The 22763-nt window shown below is 42.1% G+C and overlaps 1 long non-coding RNA gene across 2 annotated transcripts in view; it reads left to right on the top strand.

Annotated features, from left to right (window-relative positions):
• The first annotated feature begins 1742 nt into the window (after positions 1-1742).
• The window catches only part of LOC123385983, a 159280-nt gene continuing 138259 nt past the window's right edge, over positions 1743-22763 (top strand). For both annotated transcript variants that reach the window (XR_006599326.1, XR_006599325.1), the window contains exon 1: positions 1743-1991. This is a non-coding gene — a long non-coding RNA (uncharacterized LOC123385983). The remainder of the gene's footprint in view (positions 1992-22763) is intronic.

Raw genomic sequence — 22763 nt, forward strand, 5'->3', positions numbered from 1 at the left:
TTCATCTTACTTTAAAAAGAAATCTTTGCAGCTGTCCTAAGATGTTATCAAACGTAATATGATCCTCACACAATCGTGAACATTTTCCTTTCTGTCTAGCTGCAAAGCGAGTCAATGTCCTGTTACTCTGTGCTCGGGAATGACGGTGCCAAGCTGCCTTTCCTCATCTTCCTGCACTATCTCCAGGGGCTAATGATGGGAAGGTGGGAGTCAGAGTGGATTTCATTTTAGCTGAGACTTTTCCGCCAACGCTTTTCGGGGTCTGTGATTAAAAGCGGCGTTGCTTTATATAGCTCTGCGTCTGGTGATTCATGCTGCTGTGGCTCTTTCCCCCAGAATGTGTGTGAGCTCAGCCAGGAGCCCCACAGATCCTGGCACCTAGAGCACAAAGTTCCAGCCTCCCATTAGCCCCTGGTGCCATTTTGCAAACCATCTGCACCTGGCTCCAAGGTTAGCACGTGAACCCAATTCATCACGAGTTTAGGGGAGGCACGGACTGTTGCACTCAGTGCCCCACCTGCACTTCCCACTCACTCTGGCAAATGACTCTACAGGAAAGTGACATAATGATGGGGGATGCAAACGAAGCCCCTAGGTCAGTTATCAATTTATTGCCCTTCAATTCCAAATCCATTCTTTTTTTTATTAAAAAAATTTTTTTTTCTTCAATGTTTTTATTTATTTTTGGGACAGAGAGAGACAGAGCATGAACGGGGGAAGGGCAGAGAGAGAGGGAGACACAGACTTGGAAACAGGCTCCAGGCTCCGAGCCATCAGCCCAGAGCCTGACGCGGGGCTCGAACTCACGGACCGCGAGATCGTGACCTGGCTGAAGTCGGACGCTTAACCAACTGCACCACCCAGGCGCCCCTCCAAATCCATTCTTCACGGGACTGCTTGTGATATTGGAACCTTCTTTCACTTCCACCTGTCAGAGAGCCCTGGAGGAACCTGGGAAGGCTTTCCCCCTGGCTCTGGGGTGCTATTTTTGGCTTGCTCCCAGTGTATGCAGTGGCCAGTAGCACCTGGACACCACCCTGGTGCTCACCTTCCAGTTTGCGGTTCCCCGACTGGTAGCGTTTTGTGGGGAGGGAGGTTTTCTTCTTGTGGTTGGCTGCCTTGCCGCCTGCTGACCAGTTCTGGCTAACAGCCTCTCCGCCCTCCATGGGCTGCAGTCACGTCCTCCCCAGTGTGGCCGGAATCCCAGCCTGGGGAAAGTGTTGTCTCTTCCAAGATTGTTCTTTCCTCGCGTTCTGCTGTACTGTGGTTTATCAGAAATATATATTTGGTGATTCAGATGATCAAAACCTGTTTCTCGTTTGTATTTTGTCATCGCCCATGGTTCCTGGTTCACAGCTCCCAAAACTCTTGGAATTTCCTGAGTGACAAGAGCAGTGAAGCATCTTCTGTTATAATATTTGGTCTCTTGTCCTCAGTTCCTGAAAATGCTTCATTTAGAACCACAAAAGTGAAACGGGAGCCTTATGATTCATAACAAGCCCCTTTCCATTGAGGAGGGCACCTGTTGGGATGAGCACTGGCTGTTGTATGGAAACCAATTTGACAATAAATTTAGTATTCAAAAAAAAAGCCCCTTTCCACCACAGCTGGGTTTATGTTAATGAGGCGACTTTTGGTAAGCACATAAGGGGGATGGCTGCGGGGGAGGGGGACGGGGGAAGTGCAACATTGAATACAGGTGTGGCGCTTTCAGTCCCACTCTGTTTCTGGGGTGGGGGGAGGGACCGGAAGTCGAAGCCACAGCCAAGGGCCACTGATTTAATCAATCGTGCCTACTGAACGAGGCCTCCGTAAGACCCCGAAAGGACGGGGTTCACAGAACCTCCCCCTCGGTGCACATGTAGAGGGGGAGAGTGGTGTGCCTGCAGTGCTCGCGGCAACTCCATCCCTTTTCCTCATACCCTGCCCGAGGCACCTCTTCGATCTGGCTGCTCCCGAGTTCTGTCCCTTTATAATGAACTGGAGATCTAGTAAGTAAATTGTTGCTTTGAGTTCTAGGAGTTGCAAATGAATCAAACCCAAGGAGGGGGTTGTGAGAACCTCTGATTTATAGCCAGTGGGTCTGAAGCTCAACCTGGGCTTGTGACTGGTGTGTGAAGTCGGGGAGGGGTAGTCTTGTGGGACTGAGCCCTCAAGCTGTGGATTCTTAGGCTATCACCAGGTAGATAATGTCGGATTTGACTTGAATTGTAGGATTAATTAAGAATAGTTGCTTTTCAGGGTGCCTGGGTGGTGCGGTCGGTTGACTGCAACTCCTGATTTTGGCTCAGGTCATGATCTTAGGATTGTGGAATCGAGCCCAGTTTCTGGCTCTGTGCTGTGCTTGGAGCTTGCTCGGGATTTTCTCTTCCTCTGCCCCCCGCCCCCCTGTGCTGTCTCTCTCTGAAATAAAAATTAAAAATGAAAAAATAATTGCTTTTTGTGTAGAGGAATGCCTCTCTACTCCACATTGGAATTGGGTCTCAAGCCCTGTAGGTTCTTTCATTCAGACCTAGGGTGTTCTTGAGAGTTCTCTTTTAGTAATCAATCTCCTGTAAATAGTTAATTTTTTTTAAGTTTGTTTATTTTTGAAAGAGTGACAGCACGAGTCGGGGAGGGGCAGAGAGAGAGCGAGAGCCAGAGAGAGAGGGAGACAGAGAATCTGAAGCAGGCTTGGAGCTGTCAGCACAGAGCCCCACGTGGGGCTTTAATGCAGGAACCATGAGATCATGACCTGAGCCAAAGTCCATGCTTAACCGCCTGAGCCACCCTGGGGACCCCTATGTTAACTATAGTTAATTCTTTGTATTAAAACTTCCTACGGGCGCGTGGGTCACTCAGTTGGTTAAGTGTCTGACTCTTGATATTTGGTTTGGGTCATGATCTCAGGGTTTGTGAGTTTGTGTAATGCCCCCGATTTCGAATCCGAGACACCACCAAGGAGCTGATACCGATGCAAACGCACGAGGGTTTATTTGCAAGCTTGAGCTTGGGCCCAAGTATACCCAACACAGTGGAGCAGGGACTTGCACCCCTAGATTAAGAGGCGTAGCAGTTTTATAGGGGCCAGTGGCCAATGAGATTGTAACACACACAGAAAGTTGCATAGTCATGCCAGTCCACACGCAGGTGGCCAACTGAATTACAATTTACCCTATAGTAACTATTTGAACTAGCCTATCACTCTGGTCAGAACTGGTGCGCAAGTTTGGGGGGCAAAAGGCGGGGCTTACATTCTTTGGCGGTTAGGGCTTCTGCATTCCTATTTGAGCTGGTTTCCAGTAAGAGTGTGCTCAATGACTTGACTAGGGTGGGGGTTATACATGAGATGGGTTTAGCACAAATGGAGTTAGTCTTGCTCTGCTTGTCCAGGGGTAGGGGTTTTTTGTTAAATTCCTTGGGTCCCACATTTGAACCTAGTGTTGGACTCTGTGCTTGTGGCTTGGGATTCTCTCTTTCCCTCTATCTCTGCCCCTTCCCTGCTCATTTATTTATTTATAAATTTATTTATAAATAAACTTTAACAAAACAAAACAACCTCCTTTATTCTTAGAACCATATTGTCTGGTTTCTGTCCCCTGACGGGACCCTGACGGCCATACCCTTTTACCACATCATCTCATTTAATCCTAACAATGTCTATATGAGACCGATATTCTCAATCATACTATTTTACAGAAGAGTAAACTAAGGTCTAAGTAGTAGTCCTCAGATTCCAATATGAGTTCCTGACTCCAGAGCAAATGGCGTGGTTCAACATAAGTTCTTTTCCTAATTTCCTGAGAAAATTCTCAAGTGAGCCTGTCACTTTGTCTCAATGTCTTTATAAAATTGGCATATTTGTACTCCTGTAACACCAAGGACTCTTGAAAAACCTTGGAGGAGAAAAGTTGCAATGGCATTTACAACTCTGTTCATGAGCCTGAGTGAAAAGAAAACCTACTAGGCTGATAGACCCGGCCTTGACTGGCTTATCATGTCTTCCTTTGCTTTATACCACTCATAATGGGTCTAAGCCCTTCTGGGTCTCCTCAGGCGATCACTGCATCTAGCTAAATGGAGTTTTGAGCTTCTGAGAGGGACTCTTATGTAAGAGCCCCACGCCAGGATTTTGGAGTCCTTGTATCTCTTGCCCTTTATTATTATTATTATTATTTTATATTTTTTATTAAATTTTTTTTAATGTTTATTCATTTTTGGGAGACAGAGAGACAGAGTGTGAGCAGGGAAGGGGCAGAGAGAGAGAGGGAGACACAGAATCCGAAGCAGGTTCCAGGCTCCACGCTGTCAGCACAGAGCCCGATGTGGGGCTCGAAACCACCAACTGTGAGATCATGGCCTGGACTGAAGCCAGACGCTTAACCGACTGAACCACTCAGGTGCCCCCTCCCCTGTTTTTTTTTTATTTAAAAAATTTTTTTTAATGTTTATTCTTGAGAGAAAGAGAGTACAAGTGGGGGAGGGTCACAGAGAGACGGAGACACAGAATGTGAAGCAAGCAAGCTCCAGGCTCTGGGCTGTCAGCACAGAGCCCGACACGGGGCTTGAACTCACGAACTGCTAGATCATGACCTGAGTGGAAGTCAGACTCTTAACCGACTGAATCACCCAGGTGCATCTCTCCTGTTCTTTTAAAATCCAGCCCCCTGTGAGATTGTAAGAGCTCTTGGTTTGTCTTTTCCATCTGGTAGGAGATTCTTGGCTCATCTGTTTCAGAGCAGGGCCTGTGGGATGGGGCTGCATAGACCCCATTTGGAGGAGGGCTAGCCTTTGGGGTCCACTGATGGTGCTTCGGGGGAAGCCCTGTTGCCTGCTTTTGCTTGGGAGGGAGCCCAACTAAAAAGATACCCGGAAAAAGCAAAGGATATTGATTAAATCCAATCTTTTGATGAAAGAGATTGATTTTTTCTTTCCAGAAAGAAATTGAGTTTCTTTTGGGAGAAACAAGAGTGAGAGGTCCATTTTCTCCCTAGGGAGACTTTGAGAAGTATGTATGTTTTTCTGGAGGGGAAGGGGGAGCCTTGAAATACTGCAGGGCTAAAGTGATGAAAATACTTTTTACCTTGTAACCTGTAATTTGAAAATGTGCTGGGTTTGTCTTTTGATGCCACCAGGGGGGTGGGCAGGCTTTTCCCTCCCACCTTGTGGTCTCTGCCAGCCTGGCTCCTGGGTGAGAATTTTGCTAGCGTGCAAGCGTGAGGCTGGTGTGTTAGGATCCTCTTGGGTGGTGCTGCAGCCACACTTGGCTTTGGGGGGCACTGACACGGAGCAGACAAGAGGCCTAGCCTCAAATTCCTGCCTTTCACCTACTGATTGTGTGATTCCAGGAGAATTATTTCATGTCTTTGGGTGGTGGCTTCCTCATGTGTAACAGGTGATGATGACAATACCTGCCTTTGAAAGTTGTGGGCAGTAAGTGAGAAGACAGAAATCATGGGTAGTACCATGGTGACACATGGGTGTTTAACCAGCATTGGTTTGTCTTTAGGCTTGTCTGAGGTTTGTCTCGAAGAATGCACTTCATTGCAGGGCTTTGTGAGCTATGTCTCCAAATTAAAGTATAAATTGTGGATGACTTTATGCTATCAAAAAAGACATGTTGGGTGTAGCCATCGAGCATTATAGAGCAAAGAGCACAAAGTTTTATCACACAGCTTCCTGTCCATATGTTCGCCCTAATACAGTCCCTCGAGACAAAGTAACTTATTTCTTAGAAAAAAAAAAAAATCCCGTTGCCTCTATAGATGGTTACTCTGCCAGTAGTTGAGTATTAGGAATAGGCAAAAACAGTACTTAGGTTTTCTTCTGCTCAGCCTACTGGTTTCCATGTTGCATGTTTGCTCATTCATTTAACAAATGCACAGGTATCTACTAAACATATCATCTCTAATGATATTTTGTTAAAAAGGTGCTTTAGAATGATTACTTTGTGCCAAGCACTATGTTAAGAATTTCACACTGATTGCTTTTATTATACAATAACCACCACCCTTTGTTGAGGGCCCACTGTCTGCCGGGAGCTATATCTGATGACTTACAAACATGGGCTCTTTCAAAAGGATACGTATGATCTCCGTTATCTGGGAAACACTCGTGTGGACACTGTGTGAAGCCCTTTCCATAGTGCAATACTGGACCACCCCCTTGCTCCGTTTCCAGCTGGTTTTGACCATATTGGAATACTTCATAGTTCTTGAAATACTGCGTGCCTTCCTGACCTCAGAACTTGTTCTGACCTGTTCTGACCTTGCACTTGCTGTTCCATCTACCTGTGTGTTTGTACAGTTTCCGTCTTCATACCATGCAGAACTCAGCCCCGCGATGCTTTTCCAATGAGCTGTTCTTGGACTCCTTCTAGTCAAGTAGCTGACACTCCCACAACCAGTCACTCTCTACCTTGTCATTGGGTGTTAAGCAATATTTTTACTTTTTTTTTTTTTAGAGCATATTTCATTTACAAAATGAAAAAGGGCACCTACCTGCAATTTGCTGTCCCTAATACGTAAAACCGAGGATATCCTTAAAAAATATTCTGCAAGAATCTGACCAGCTGCCATCCATTCAAGAGAATATCTTAAAGGCTGTAATTTTGATTCAATTCCTGTTGGACTTACAGTGCTATCAAACAAATACAGTTGAATGGTTTTCTTAGAGCACTAACTGGATTGTCTTGTCTTGCCCAAATTTAGTCAATCTGTAGTTGGCAAATTATTGTCACTACAGCCACTTGAGTTTCTTCATTGGCCCAGAGAGAGGGTTGGGTTGATTGATCGCCATGGGCCTTTCTGGCACAATCTCCTCAATATGCAGACTGCTACATTTATCGAGATTTGATTATTGCGTCAGATACTGTGTAAGTGCTGTCCATGTATTATCTGATTGAGTTCTTTCAGCCTGTTTGAAAAGGTATCTGATTTTAGTCCCGTTTTATAAATTAGAAAAATGACAGATAAAACAGACCTTGCTCACTAAGGTCACACAGCTGATAGCCATCTGATTCAAATATTAAGCTCCTAACTGTGTTGTGAACATTGTCTGTCTCAGGGCCTTTGGGGGTTGCGGGCCTATCTTGTAAGCAGGAGGTTAGATTACTTTCAGAAGAGAGAGAGCCCTCTAAGAAAGAGTCATGGGATTATAACATGTTTGTAGTCATGTTTGTTTGTAACAAACAATCCCAGGACTCGTTCTTAGAGAGCTCTCTCTCTTCTGAAAGTAATCTAACCTCCTGCTTGGAAGAGCTAAAAACTGAGAGGTGCCTGAGTGGCTCAGTTGGTTAAACGTCCGACTTCGGCTCAGGTCATGATCTCCTAGCTCGTGAGTTTGAGCCCCACGTCAGGCCCTGTGCTGACAGTTCACAGACTGGAGCCTGCTTTGGATTCTGCTTCTGTCTCTCTCTGCCTCTCCCTAGCTTGTGCTTTGTCTCTGTCTCTCTCTCTTTCTCAGTAATAAACATTAAAAACAAAGAAAAAAAAAGAATTAGAAACTGGGTATAGCAAAGACCCAAATCAACATGAAGTTTATGTCTGCTCCCCCAAAACCCCACAGGGCAACCCCATGGATCCAAATCTTACGGATTTGGATCACACTGAGTCTGGAATTTGGATTTAATGCTTTTCACAGAACCTTTGTAGAATTGAAATTAATTAATTAAGGTCTGTTTTACAATCTTGACTTCAAATCCTTCTCTTGACCATGTTTGCATTGTTTTCCTCTTGGTCTAATTCAAATAAATTTTGTTCCTCCCTGCAACATGTAACTATGCAATATTCAGCTCTGTGTGTTGAGGGGGTACGACCCATATATTTACCAAGTTATATGGATTTAATTATAGGATGCAGACATAGTTCAAATGTTTTTTGAGAGAATTTGTTCTAATCTCTAAAATTAGATCAAAGCGCACACACACGCAAATGCACATACACACATATTTTGGCTTTCTTCCTTGGTCTCTAAAGCTTCCTCTGTTGATTGGTCTAGTCTGCTGTCTTCCAGAAAAGGACTTTTTTTCTTAAGGATAAGAAATCTGTCTTTGATTCCACATCTGTTCACTTAAACTACTGCTGTCTGTGTAGGAGTGGTTAGTTCATATTTTTTGACCTTGTGATGAAAAGGATCTCAGAATTCACCTTATCCAGTGTGACCCAGACTTGCTTGATCATGAGAACCACCTACATATTCTTGGGCCTGAGTCAGAACTTGGGAGTCAGAATCCTCAAGGAAGGCAGCTAGTAATCTATTTTTAACATGCCAAGTGATTTTTAAAACAGTTTTTGTCATACTCAACCTGTTTAGTATCCCAAACAGAGTTGGGAAACTATCTCCACTACTACAAAGAGTGTACAAGTCTCCTCGACAGCAGTACCAATGATTTTGGGTTTGAGCTATTTGGTTTTAAGAAACTGATACACTCACTTTATTCCGTGGAAAAGATTTATAGGACAGATTGTAGGGACACAGAACACTCTTTTGCAAACCCAAGAGTAAGCAGCAAAGAACAACCAGCTTCCTGGAGTGGAGGCTCTGGGGTCTTTCGTTTGTGATGTTCTTGCTTTTCTCTGGACATCAGGTTTCCCACGGCTTCAACTCGTCTATGATCTCTAATGGCCCCTTGGCCCCATGTCAGCTCACCCTCAGCTCTTTCCCCGCATCCCACGGATTCCATGTTTCAGTTTCCCAATTCCTATTTCTAAGAGATCCATCATAGGCTCAGCTCAGAGTTCTGTACCGGGTTATCAGAGAGATCTACCAATAGAGGAAACCCATGCATGTATTTGAAAATAATGCCCCAGATGTGGGTGGGGAAGGGAAGAGTGCAGTAACTTGACTATTTATCATGACACTGGAAGTGCATTTTGGGGTTGTAGATAATATTTCTTGCAAAGTCTCATGACTTTATTTGGGATCATTGAGGGTCATTGAGTTTGCACTATGGCTTATACTTGTACTTGCACTGTAGTTACACACTCCTCGGGATTGTGTAACTAGAGGTACAGAGACGAGTAAATGGTAGCAAATGATGAAAAAATGTGAGGAAATTTTGAATAGCATCAAGATTTTATATGGTCATAGTTGCCCAGGTTTTCACTCCCTTCTAACTTTAGCTTGGGAGTTAAACAGCCTTTCCAGAATATATTTGGTAGGTATAAGAAAAGATCAGAGAAACAGAGGTTATAGTCAAGGTGAATCTGGATTTTTGTAATGTTCTGTTTTATTTAGAGAGAATCAGTAGCTTTCCATTTCTTGAGACCAAGTTAGAGATTAAGAATCAAGCCTGTTGGTCTTTTTTGGTTTCCATTTTTCAGTCCTGGGAGCTGCTCTACCAGGGAAGAACACCGTGTGATCTGACTCCTTCTGAATCACCCAGCTTTTTTCTTGGGACTTGCATGCACATAATAGGGCCATCTGTTGGCTTTCGTTGAGCAAAAGTTTAAATCAAAATAAAATTCCCTTCTGTCTGATCTCAGATTTACTGCTGTTCTGGGAAATGTCACAGAAGCAAAGGCAATGTTATTTCACTAAAAATAGTGGTTAGAAACTAAGAGTCATGATAAAAACTTCTGGAGATCTTGGCTCCAAAAGCCCACATGATGTCTGGTGACAAGTTCATTGGAGGTCCAAATGATAAAAATTTTGGTTAGATCTAGAACGAAAGGACACTATGTAATCTAGCTCACATATTCATGACCTATTGCTTTTCTGCTCTTCTCTTTTTTCCTGTTGTTATGACTCTGGGCAGGAAAGGCTTGAAAAGGAGGCCAGTCTTAAGAGTCTGATTTTCTTCTAGTTGAAAATGTTGGTGGCTGTTGAGATTAAAACTTGCTGTTAGGAATTTTCAGCTTATTGAGGATGAGGTTTTTAATTCTATAGATCAGTTTTCAAATACAAACCTTTGAGTCTAGATGTTGCTTCATACCCTCTGGTATGCTTGTGGAGCTTACTCCCTGCTTATTATGAGGGCTACAAAAGAAACACAAGTAAAAGCTGTGTGTTCCTGTTAAGACTATTAGTGTCCAGAGGGCAAAAACTATCACACACAAAACAGAAAAGCATTAAGTACTGAACTCCTAATACTAATCCTGTAGATACTTAAAGAATGAGAACTCTGTAATGGAAAAATCTTTAAAACCTATTTGTTTTCTCAGACTTCATGGGGGTTTGATGAGACTATAAACAACTTTTATATTCTATCATTTCTTTTAGATTACCAATTTTTGGAAATCCATTCCCAATCAGATTACATACAACATATACATTAAAGTTTAATACTTTCATTATTTTTTTTAATCCTTAAAAGTTATTTTCTCTACAAAGTTGTTTTTTTGTTTTTTTTGTTTTTTAACAGAATAAGGTATGAGAAAAATACCAAGCATTTTCTCAGGACGTTGGCTAATGTTTGCAATAGTAGATGTTAAGGCCCATGAATGTAAGACATGTGACTGTTAAGTTCTGTTTCTACAGTTCAGATTAGTGTGTATTACACAGTAGGTACTTGTTGAATACTTAATTAAGTGAATCATGGCATGGATGATGGTGGTGGTGTGGTGAGATGGAGAACAGGTTCAATAATGACATCAAGATGGAAACCAGCCTGATGAGAATAGAGGTCAGGGGTAAGGAGGGTCAGTGGAAATAACATCATTTAACTAAAGAAAGATCAGACTATAGAGAATTATAAAAGAATGTACGTTTAAATTTTTTTGATGTTTATTTTTGAGGGAGAGAGTACGAGTGTAGGAGAGGAAAGAGAGAGAGAGAGAGAGAGAGAGAGAGAGAGAGAGAGAGAGAGAATCTCAAGCAGACTCCAGGCTCTGAGCTGTCAGCACAGAACCCTATGTGGGGCTTGAACTCACAAACTGCGAGATCATGACCTGAGCCATAGTTGGACGCTTAGCCAACTGAGCCACCCATGTGCCCCTAAAAGAGTGTATGTTTGACAAGACAGACCAAAGAGAGCCACTGAATTTTATGAATAGGAACATGACGAATGCATTAAAAAAATTTGCAAGGTTATATAAGATGTTTGAAGGAGCTGAGAGGTCAGGCACTTTGTTAGCTAGTGAGGCATAAACCTATGTGATGAAAGCTGGAAAAGACCGAAAGCCATTCTAAAGGACAAGGGCTGTGACCTAGTACTAGGATAGAAATAAATGGCTAAAGAAGAAGTAGGAAGAAGGTCTGGAAGACAAAGAATGGGGCTAGTATTGAAGGGAATGGGGCAGTTAGGAAGATGAGCCAATTCTGATAGGCGGGCATCTTGGGGAAAAAAGGGTGTCTGGACCAGTTCATGCTTGAATCAATGATAGGACAACCATGTGCACTGGTTGGGTTTTATACAAGCTGAGAGAGATTAGACATCAGGGTTAGATTTATAGATCCAAGAAACATTAACTTGGAGGGGACAGATCTAGTCATGTAAGATCAGAGAGAAATGAGTGGAAGGCAAGGATCCTGGGCCGGGGGCCAGAATGAGGGCAGTAGTAGTCATCTGGATGATACTCACCTAATGACACCCTTGAGAGTAGGGGGCATCTTCTATTCACCTTTGCATTCCTGACATGAAGTACCATGATTAGCTCACAGTAAGAGTGCTTAATAACTACTTGCTAAAAGAATGTTATTCCTTCCCATGCTGTATTAATTCATGGCAATCCAAGAAAGTCAGGAGAAAACACATTTGAAGTCCTCACTGGGGATATGATGATATTAGAGCAGGGGATAAAATTTTCCTTTAACGCTTGAGGATCCATTGACCTCTCCTTCTCTGTATGCCATTTTTTCTTGTTATGTGAAGAAGAAGTAGATGTTAGTGCATCTTTGATTTGTAGAGTGGCTTTTTGTGAAAAGGAACAAAGTAAGCACCAGCAGTCCTTTTTGTTGTTTAAAAAAAAAAAAAGGAAATGAACTCAACAGCAAATTTGGAATATGTATTTACAGTGTACTTGATATTGTGTGGGACCTAAAGACATTTAGTACTGTCCTAGACAGTTTATAATCAAAGCGACAATAGGTTCTATGACAGCTGGTTCTGACCTTTCTCCTTGGACTGCATCATTCTGTGTTCTTGTTGGCTGACATCTTCCATCATGGCACCACAATATGGCCTTAAACAAACAAGCCTGCTACCTCATAGTCCTTAGGAGTGACCATTCCAAATGCAAAGGTGTGAGAACAGCCCAAGACTGATAATCACACCTCCAGGAGATCATGATTATCCCTACATTCAAAATATACTGACTTTTGGAAACCATAAGGTTTTTTAAAAAATAATTGGAAATTTCTGAGAGCACTCACTTTATTAACTCTGTATACCCTGTCAAGTAGATCTTGGCAATGTCTTTGCTTGTGGAATTCCTAAAGTCCAGAAGACCTGCCAGAGTATTTCCTTTGCTTTTTCCTTCTCCCAGACCAGGATTTGAGGGGAGCCTGTGAGTGTGGGTTTTGTACAACAGCCATCTTAGGTGGATGTGAGGTTTTAAATGGCACCTTTCTTTGCAGGTAGGTTGGCAGACAGAATACTGCTGGCAGAATGGACGATTTCAGGCCCTAAGCTGAGGGCAGGAAACCCCATTTTGAATTACTTATTCATTCTTCCTTGAAGGGTGGGTGTCTCAATGTTCTGCTCAGCATCCAGTGAGTTGGGAGGATTGTATTTGCTGTCTCTTGAATAGTTTTTTTGGTAAAAAGTCAAAATTAAGTTTATTTTTCCTTTTTGTCTTCTACTTTTTTTTCTTTTACAGAGTAGATTCACAGCCCAAATCTTGCTCTCGGCATCTTTCCTTAGGGCCAGCTTGTCCTATCTGTCCCTGTATTTGTATTGCCATGACACCCTGGCTTCTGTTTCCCAAACACGTGATGCTTTCAGCTCAGACTTGGCCACTGGCCCCTGCAGGGCTCAAATGCTCAGAGGGAGTTGAAAGGGAAATGTTTCTTCGGGCCAGGCTTCTCTCTGGACATTACACACTACTCTCTTTTTCTTCTTTCCCTTGTCCCTGGCCAAACAGGCATCGTGACCTTCATTGGAGGACCAGCATAATTACATGGTACATAGTTGTGGTATTCCTAAACTGGGGCATGATTACATGATATGTAGTACCCCATGAATTGGATGCCTCTAAGAAGCCAAGCTTCCTTGGTAAACTCTACTTTGGAGAATGAAGTGTGAGGAGGACAGTAGAAGGTACCTATAGGTTGTCATTCATTCTCTGAATACACGCTTACTGAATACCTACCAGTGACAAGCCACTAAACATTCTGAATTAAAACGTGATTCCACTGGTAGTACAGCATAGCAAAAATACTTTAAGATTTGAATTTTCTTCGATATCCATTTATTTTTAAGGGCGAGAGACAGAGACAAGCATGAGCAGGGGAGGAGCAGTGAGAGAAGTAGACACAGAATCCAAAACAGGCTCTAGGCTGTAGGCTCTGAGCTGTCAGCACAGAGCCAGATGCAGGGCTTGAACTCATGAGCCATGAGATCATGACCTGAGCTGAAGTTGCATGCTTAACTGACTGACCCACCCAGGTGCCCCAATTTTTGGAGTCAGAAGACCTGATTTGGGTCTTGGCTCTGCCATCTGTTGACTTGGGAAAATCAGAATAAGGGCAACATACAGGGGCACAGAGAAAGGGCTGGTTCATTTGACCTTAGATAGTTGGAGAAAAGCATCAGAGGAGTGAATAACATCTGAGCTGTTTCTCAAAAAATCGTTGGGGGTTTGTCAGGTGTATGAAGTGAGGATAGCTTTTAGGTAAAATAAATAGTGAAAGGAAAGATGACATAATGAAAATGTGCAATATCTAAAGGAAACTGTGAGCAGTATGAGGAGGTCAGAACATACAGTGCATGGGGAGAAACTTTTTTTTTTTGTGATTGAAATACAATGAATATATAATATTAGTTTCAGGCATGCATCGTAGTGATTGAATACTTTTATATGTTACAAAATTATTCCCACAATAAGTCTAGTTACCATCTGTCACCAAAGTTATTACAATATTATTGACTATATTCCCTAGGCTGTATATTACATCCCCATGGCTTGCTTATTTTATAACTCAAAGTTTGTACCTCTTAATCTCCTTCAACCATTTAATTGTACCCCTGGCCAACACCTTTCTTCCTCTGGTAACCGTTAGTTTTTTTCCTATGTTTATGAGTCTGTTGCTGTTGATTTGGTTGTTCTTTTATTTTTTTATTTTTTTTATTTTTCAATATATGAAATTTATTTTCAGATTGGTTTCCATACAACACCCAGTGCTCATCCCTAAAGGTGCCCTCCTCAACACCCATCACCCACCCTCCCCTCCCTCCCACCCCCATCAACCCTCAGTTTGTTCCCAGTTTTTAAGAGTCTCTTATGCTTTGGCTCTCTCCCACTCTAACCTCTTCTTATTTTTCCTTCCCCTCCCCCATGGGTTTCTGTTAAGTTTCTCAGGATCCACATAAGAGTGAAAACATATGACATATCATAGTGAAACTGGCAAAATACAAGGATAAAGTGAAAATTCTGAAAGCAGCTAGGGATAAATGTGCTCTAACAGAAAAAGGGAGACCTATGGTTGTTCTTTTAGATTCCACATATAAGTGAAATAATACAATATTTGTCTTCCTCTGTCTCTGTCTGACTTACTCCACTTAGCATAGTACCCTCTGGGTACATTCATGCTGTTGCAAATTGCAAGATTTCACTTATTTATGACTGAGTAATATTCCATCACACACACACACACACACACACACACACACACACACACACACGCCATATCTTCTTTTTCCACTTGTCTCTGGATGGACACTTGGGCTGCTTCCATATCTTGGCTATTGTGCATAATGCAACAAAAACATAGGGGTGCATGTATCTCCTAGAAGTGGTATTTTTATTTTCTTTGTATAAATATCCAGAAATGGAATTTCTAGATGGTATGGTAGTTCTATTTTTAATGTTTTGAGGAACTTACATATTGTTTTCCATGGCAGCTGTGCCAATTTACATTCTCTGGGGAGAAACTGAGGCTATTGCTGGGAAGATAGGTGGATGCCAGGTTGGGAAAGCCCTTGAGGCCTTGCAAAGGAATTTGGATTTCAGGCTGCTTTCAAGAGTGCTCTCATCTCAGGTTTTAACCAGATGAGTCAAAAGATCGTATTTACATTTTTTATGTTCCTGGTAGTAGCACTGAGGTGACTTGGGGGAGGGAGAAAGACAGGTGGATATTTCCTAGTCCAGATGAGATTAGGCATTGTTGTTTTTCCTGTCTGTTTCAGTAAAGCACCATGGATGTTTCCACTGTAAAGCAAATCCAGTGAGCATGTGTGGATGAGTAGTGGAAGACTGTCCTCGAGACTGAATGACAACTGGCTGGTTCTCTGCTTGTATGTGACTGAGAAGTCCCAGAGGAACAGGCAGGAGAGAGACCTGAGGTTCTCTGCTGTCAGGTTTCAAAGGCCTTGATGGTAAGGGCCCAGCTACCTCTACAAGGATAGCATGCTCGTCTCTTGGGGCAATCCCTTGACCAGATAGTGAAACAGAGCACTCACTTTTCTCTCTGTGAGCCTTTGAACCTCTTTGAACACAAGATTTTCCCTCTGCCACAGCCAGAATGTTAGTACACATTTGTGTACTTTTGTCATTATACTCCATGGGGAATCTGTTCTTGACGAAAATCTTAGTCCTACACTTGGCTGGAAGCCGCTGTTGTTACATTTGTTGGACCCAGCTGGTGCTTTATCAAGCCCAGAGAATAAAAGAAGTGATAACTGTGATGTCAATCAGAACTGATTGCTGAAGAAATAGTATTATTCTGTGTAAAGCTAAAGGAAAGGATCAATGGTCTGGCCATTATGATACTGTGATGAAATGGGTATTTATTGCAGGATTGTGCAGAGGTTGAATAGTGTCACCAGGGTGAGTGAAAAATTCTATTGTGGTGACTGGATGGGGAAAGGGACAAAGATAATACAGGCCCTAATGACTTTTTATTTTATGTGGAAAAAATGCCTTAGTAGCAGAAATTCTGGACCAACTTTCAGGAAATAATCGCATTTTAAATTTAAATTTGTGAGGTAATTGCTATAAGTGACGTGTGTACAAGATATAACAAAGCCTTAAAGGAGGGAGGTATCATTTAGACTTCAGAATATGGCAGGAATCAGAGGAGGCTTTACTGAGAAGGAGATATTTGAGGTGGTTTGGGTAGGATGGTTAAGCCAGTAAAAAGCGAGGGAATGTTTCATGCACCTGTAATTTCAGTCTCTGCAAATTTGTATGTATAATGTGAGGTAAGGGTGCAAATTCATTGTTTTGCATGTGGATATCCAATTTAAATGACGTTCAATTGGTAAAGTCTCCCAGTTAAAAAATGTATGTGTATGTGTTACACACACACACACACACACACACACACACAGAATTTTGACATAATATATACAAAATCTGATTATCTCTGAATGGTGGGCTAATGAATTAAATTTTTTTTCTGTAATTATTTAATTAATTTTTAAATTTTATTTAAATCCAAGTTAGTTAACATGTAGTATAATAATGTTTTCAGGAGTAGAATGTAGTGATTCATCACTTACATATAATACCCAGTGCTCATCCCACCAAGTACCCTCCTTAATGCCCATTGCCCTTTAGCCCATCCCTTCCACCCAATATCCCACCAGCAACCCTCAGTTTGTTCTCTATATTTGAGTCTCTTATGGTTTGCCTCCCTCTCTGTTTTTGTCTTATTTTTCCTTCCCTTCCCCTGTGTTCATCTGTTGTGTTTCTTAAATTCCACATGTGAGTGAAATCATATGATATTTATCTTTCTCTGACTGACGTATTGCATTTAGCATAATACACTCTAGTTCCATCCATGCTGTTGCAAATGGCAAGGTTTCATTCTTTTTCATAACCAAGTAGTATTCCATTGTGTGTGTGTGTGTGTGTGTGTGTGTATACACACACACACGTATATATATATATATACACACACACACACACACACACACACATATATATACACACACATATATATATATATATATACATATACACATATATATATATATATATATATATATATATACCACATCTTCTTTATCCATTCTTCATTTGGTGGGTATTTGGGAGCTTTCCATAATTTGGCTATGGTAGATAGTGCTGCTATAAACAATGGAGTGCATATGCCCCTTTGAATCAGCATATTTTGTATCCTTTGGATTAATACCTAGTAGTACAATTGCTGGGTTGTAGGGTAGCTCCATTTTTAATTTTTTGAGGAACTTCCGTACTGTTTTCCAGAATGGCTGTACTAGTTTACTCTGCGACCAGCAGTGCAAAAGTGTTCCCCTTTCTCTGCATCCTTGCCAACATTTGTTGTTTGACAAATGACAATGAGTTAATTTTAGCCATTCTGAAAAGTTTTTCTACCTGTCTTGTAACAGATATATTTATGTGATAAGGAAAACCAGATTTTTAAAAAAATGCTTATTTATTTATTTTGAGAGACAGTGCTAACCAGGGAGGGGCAGAGAGAGGAGAGAGACTCTCAAGCAGGCTCCACACTGTCAGTGTAGAACCCAACATGGGGTTTGATCCCACAAACTGTGAGATCATGACCTGAGCTGAAATCAAGAGTTGGATGGATGCTCAACCGACTGAGTCACCCAGGTGCCCCCGGATTATTTTTTAATGAGAAGAAGCAGTATGAAAAAATCTTGGGTTAATGTTCTTGCTTTAGTGTGCACATTAGTTTGAGTATCACAGTGTCCTGAGAGGTAGGGAGAAGGCTTTAATATATGCCAAGTACTTGAAGGGCAGAAAGGGTACAGGAACAGACTGCCCACCTGTGCCCCCTGTTTGGAATAACAGGCTTTATCAAGAACCTGAGGGAAGGGTGTGGCTTCTTCCCTCTAGACAGATGCCGGGGTGGGTCTCTGGGCTGAGAACCTTTGCCAGGAATGGGATTCCCGGGGTCCTCACGGTCCCATCCAGGGGGCAGTGCTACACTGGCTCTACCACGGGGATCTCCCCAGCCCTCCCCCCCCAACCCCCAGGTCCCCCACATTTCTATCATTGGTATTGAACCAAGCTGATTATCTAAACCTGGCCCCTCTTTTTTATAAATTGGAAAAACCCGTGCTCAGAATGACTGCATAGTTAGACTCAAGCCTCACAGCTAGTTAACAGCAGAGCTGAGTTGAGAATCCTGGTCTTCTCATTCTCTGGGCAGTGACTTCCTCCAACCCCACCCACATTCTGTTTGCTTGTATTCACATCCACTGTCTTATAGATCCTTAGCACACAGCACAGCCAAGTAGTATACCTGGGAGTGGAAAAAGAGACCAGAAACTAAGGCCATGTTCTGGAAAGTCCCTAAGAGCAAACATTTATATGACTACATAGTTGAAATGATAAGAGACACAGTGAACTTCCTCCTCAGAGAAACTTTTTTTTTTTTTTTTTTTTTTAAACGCTTGTTGTTTCCCTTTAAAAGGCATATTACTGCCTTGGAATCGTAAATCATCACCAGCTAGTTATAAATAACCATCAATAGATGGAAAGATCTTGCTTAATAGGAATTCTTGTGAAAAAAAAGTTCAGAAGAATTTATTACATTTTCCCATCCTCAGTTAGCATTGAAAACTTAGTAAACGATTGCTCCTTTCCTGGGATGTAGATCTAGACCAAGCGGTATTGTCTTAAAATCCCACTATACTTTGTACTTTGAGACCATACCCAGACCATCATCCACAGTCATGGACATCACTTAAGGGATTGACAACTTAGCACCCAGAGAGTTGCCAACCAAGATGCTGACACATTCCAGACTTGACATTGGGCAGTGGGTGCTTGGTGGGTACATGATGCCATGTGTCTTTCATTTTCCCTCCTAACCATGAGAGATTACAATTCTGAGGTCATGGACTGAGCAGAGATATCTAAGACAGGGTCAGAAACAACAGACCTTAGAGTCAGGAGAAAATGCAATATGTCACCATTTGGACTAAGAAGAATAGCAGGAGACTGCTAAGAGGAAAAGATCTTGAGGTCTTATCTACCTGATTGCTTTATGTGGATTTCTTCTGTCCCTGGTCCACAGGTTAATTCCTGAATGTCCAGTTTATCTATTTTTTTTTTCAAAAAATGAGGAAAAATGCAATAGAATTTAATAAAGTATATTCTTTAAAAAACTTTTTTTAAATGTTTATTTCTTTTAGAGACAGAGCACAAGCAGGGGAGGGGCAGAAAGACAGGGAGACACAAAACCAGAAGCAAGCTCCAGGCTCTGAGCTGTCAGCACAGAGCCCGACGCTGGGCTTGAGCTCACAAACTGCGAGATCATGACCTGAGCCGAACTTGGACGCTTAACCAACTGAGCCACCCAGGTGCCCCTAAAAAAATGTATTCTGGAAACACTGTATCTGGCCTGACAAATCATCATTTTACCTGCTTACTAAATACCTTCCAACTTTTAGACTCTAGGAGGATTTCCGATCAGTGCCTGGCCACCCTGTAAGCCCTTTTCAAACACATAGTGCACACCTAAGAAGACTTGGTTAATCAAAATCCACTCTTGTGAAACCAGGAGGACTAGAGGTATTTGCAGGGAAAAATGTTGCCGCTTCTTCACATTTCTCTCCGGGCTTGCCAGGCTCATCTGGCTCCAAAGAAACAGGGACTTCAGGGACAGTTTTCCATTCTTGAATTAAATGAATTGCCCACATTCGTGTGTGATGATGCTTAACGTTTTTTAGGCTTTCCACTTGATCGCTTAGTTGACTATCAGCAGAAGAGAACTGGGGAAGAGAATGAAGCTTCCAAGGTATATAAAGTCTGGCAGATATGAATCTCCACTTGTATATAAAAAAATGTCCCATTGGTTGAGTGGAAAAATACATATAAATACTACTTCCAAACCATTTTGAGCTAGTAATTACAAACTGTCACAATAATCATAGTATGCTTTTATTAACAATGGTGCTGTGTGGAATTCAATATAAACTAGTTAATCAAGAGGATCTCTCCCCTCGGGGTTATGTCAGCTCTTAAAAGACTGTTAGGCAAAATTGCTCATTATCTTGTAGACAACACCCTGCAAACAGCTATATTGTTATTACAAAGCTTAGTGAAACATATTTAGATCAGATGCAAGAAATAAAGCTGGGGAAACAGTGTCTGCTCATGCAAAAAAAAAAAAAAAACAAAAACGAAAAACAACCTCCAAAGTTTATTGCTAACAGAATAAGGATCCTGATTACTCAGGGTTTGGGAAACCCATGGATACATGAGCTTGGTTCTGTATTATCCCAGGGCCTCTGGATTAGATGGGGATGCAAACAAAGCAGGCAACGGGAAGAAGGCAAAAATCAAATGACTAATAGAGCTAACGGTGTGTCTCACTATGATATTGTAAAAGTACTACCAGTTCTACCAGTTTATTTTTGAAGAATGGATAGAAGTTTAAAATCTATTTATGGGGTTCAGTTATTACCCAGAAGAGAAGGATGTTCTTTGCAGCAAGACCAACATAAATATCTATGGGTTTAGTGAGTCACAGTTTTTCCTGCCGAAGGCTGGTTTTAGAACCTCCCCGCAGGGACTTCTGCCCACACTGCTTAACTGTTAGGAAATGCAAGCTCTTGGGGTCTGTGTTACTCTCTCTTTCCCCGGTCACTGGGATTTTGGGATAGAAAAAAGCTATGGTGATAACGATGATGATTGATGTTCATAATAATCATGGCCAGTGCTTTGTAGTCTCTTAGGTGGCTCCTTAGCACCTAAACATTTAGACTGTAAAGGTCACAAAGGGTGTTAGCAAGAACAGTGAGAACATAAAGATTGGGCTTTCTCTCTGATTTTAGAACAATAAATAGGAAGATTGTGGAATCCACCTTGGTGGCAAGGCATAATGGTTAACAACATTGGCTTGGATGGGCTCCTGAATGGCTCAGTTGGTTAAGTGTCTGACTCCATCTCAGCTCAGGTCTTGATCTCAGGGTCATGAGTTCAAGCCCCATGTTGGGCTCTATTATATATATAATAATATAATAATAAAACATGTCTTTTTTGGCTTTCTTTTTTTTTTACTGTGTCTCTATCCCTCATTAGAAAGTATGTTTTAGGCAGGCTGGGACTTTTTAGCCTTGTTCTCTCTTTGGGGAGTGATAACACACAGGAGGTACTCAATAAATGTGTTGAATGAATGAATGAAATAAACAAAATGTAAAATGCTTTGCATAGTGGCTGGCACATGAAGGATTGAAATTTCTACCACCAATTATATGTGGATTGGCACTGGGCAGAAACCTGCCTGAGAAGAGTGGTCTCATTCTATTCCTGGTGAGGCCGGACAGAATATGGAGGGCCCAAGGGCTGGTGATGGATGCAGCAACACCGAGAGATCATTATCAGGCTTTTGGTTGTATAGGGTCAAGCCAACAGGATCTGGAGGAAACTCCTGAACTCTTCACACATGGAAACCCGGCAGTTCTTGGAGGTCACAACGGGGTACTCTGAATGCTCATTTGGGAGGTCATCAAGGCCAAGGCAACATTGGTCTGCCCCATGGTACACATCATCTGCTCCCACTTTTCCTTAAGTTATGAGAATAAGTTATGAGAATAGCCTTTTGCTTTGATGCTTCCCTTCTGGCCTAAATGTGCATAATGGATATTTATTTATTTTAAAGTGCTGCATATAAGATAAAGTCACAGATATGATTTATCATCTTGAACCTCTATATAGTGTTCCCTGGACTCCATACTTATGATAATCTCAAGAAGTCTTCAGGGTGCTAATTTATATCCAGGAGACAATCCTTGCCTCTTCTACTTTGTTCCTCCAAATGCCATTCAGATATTCTTCCTGTGTCAGTCATGGTCCTTGAGAAGCAGACGTGAAGATAGTGTTAAACACTGCAGGGATTTTCTTGAAGGAAATGCTTGTGTGAAAGGACCTAGAGAAGCTTGGGTTAGCAGTCAGATCACAATGTGGGCCTGACTCAGGGAAGGGGATAAGGAGAGAAGGCTAGAAGGGAGCAGGCTAGACTGCCAGGCAGCCTAAGGAAGCATCAGCAAAGCCACTGGGAAGTCCTGTGCCCAGGTCAGCCATCAAATAAGTCCTATGTTTCCCAGGATGGAGACTTCCCACCGTACTCTATCATTGACAGTAAGCAGCCCTTGGAAAGTGGGATCATCGTGCAAAGAGGAATGGACTTAAAAGTGCAGTAGTTGGTGCTCTGGTTTAATTCCATTCTCTGTAGAAGGAGGTGCAAGACACCTTTCATGTCTGCTATACTCCATGAAGCTGGGTGATGCCATAACCAGCCCCTAAAGCTGGTAGCTCTGTGATGTGGTACCAGGCTACCAAGTGGGAAAGATGGTGTTATGCCTCTCACTAAGGAAAATACAAACTAAATGGGTTAACACAGACATGATAATGGAGGGGTAAATTTCCTTCTTCCAGCAGCAGTCCCAGACACAGTAGTTCTCAGATATTCCCTGAGTTGGTCTGTGTCCTCTTAGATTCTCCTATATCCTTCTTTCCTAGGATGTAGCTTGTGCTCAGTATGGCTTGCTAAATATAAGTTCTGACAGTTACAGCCTTAAAGAACCAGAACCACTACTCACTTTCACAGGTCAGTCTTGGTGTATATAACTGCCCACTTGTCCAATCTCTTTCCACCATGATGTTTTCTATTAAAGAAGTTGGTAGCTCCTTCTTGTTCTGGCCTGTGGTTGGGATCACCCAAGTCCAGTCTGATGATTCTCCTCT

The sequence above is a fragment of the Felis catus genome, chromosome B3 (genome assembly GCF_018350175.1).
Source record: "Felis catus isolate Fca126 chromosome B3, F.catus_Fca126_mat1.0, whole genome shotgun sequence".
NCBI classification, from domain to species: Eukaryota; Metazoa; Chordata; class Mammalia; order Carnivora; family Felidae; genus Felis; species Felis catus.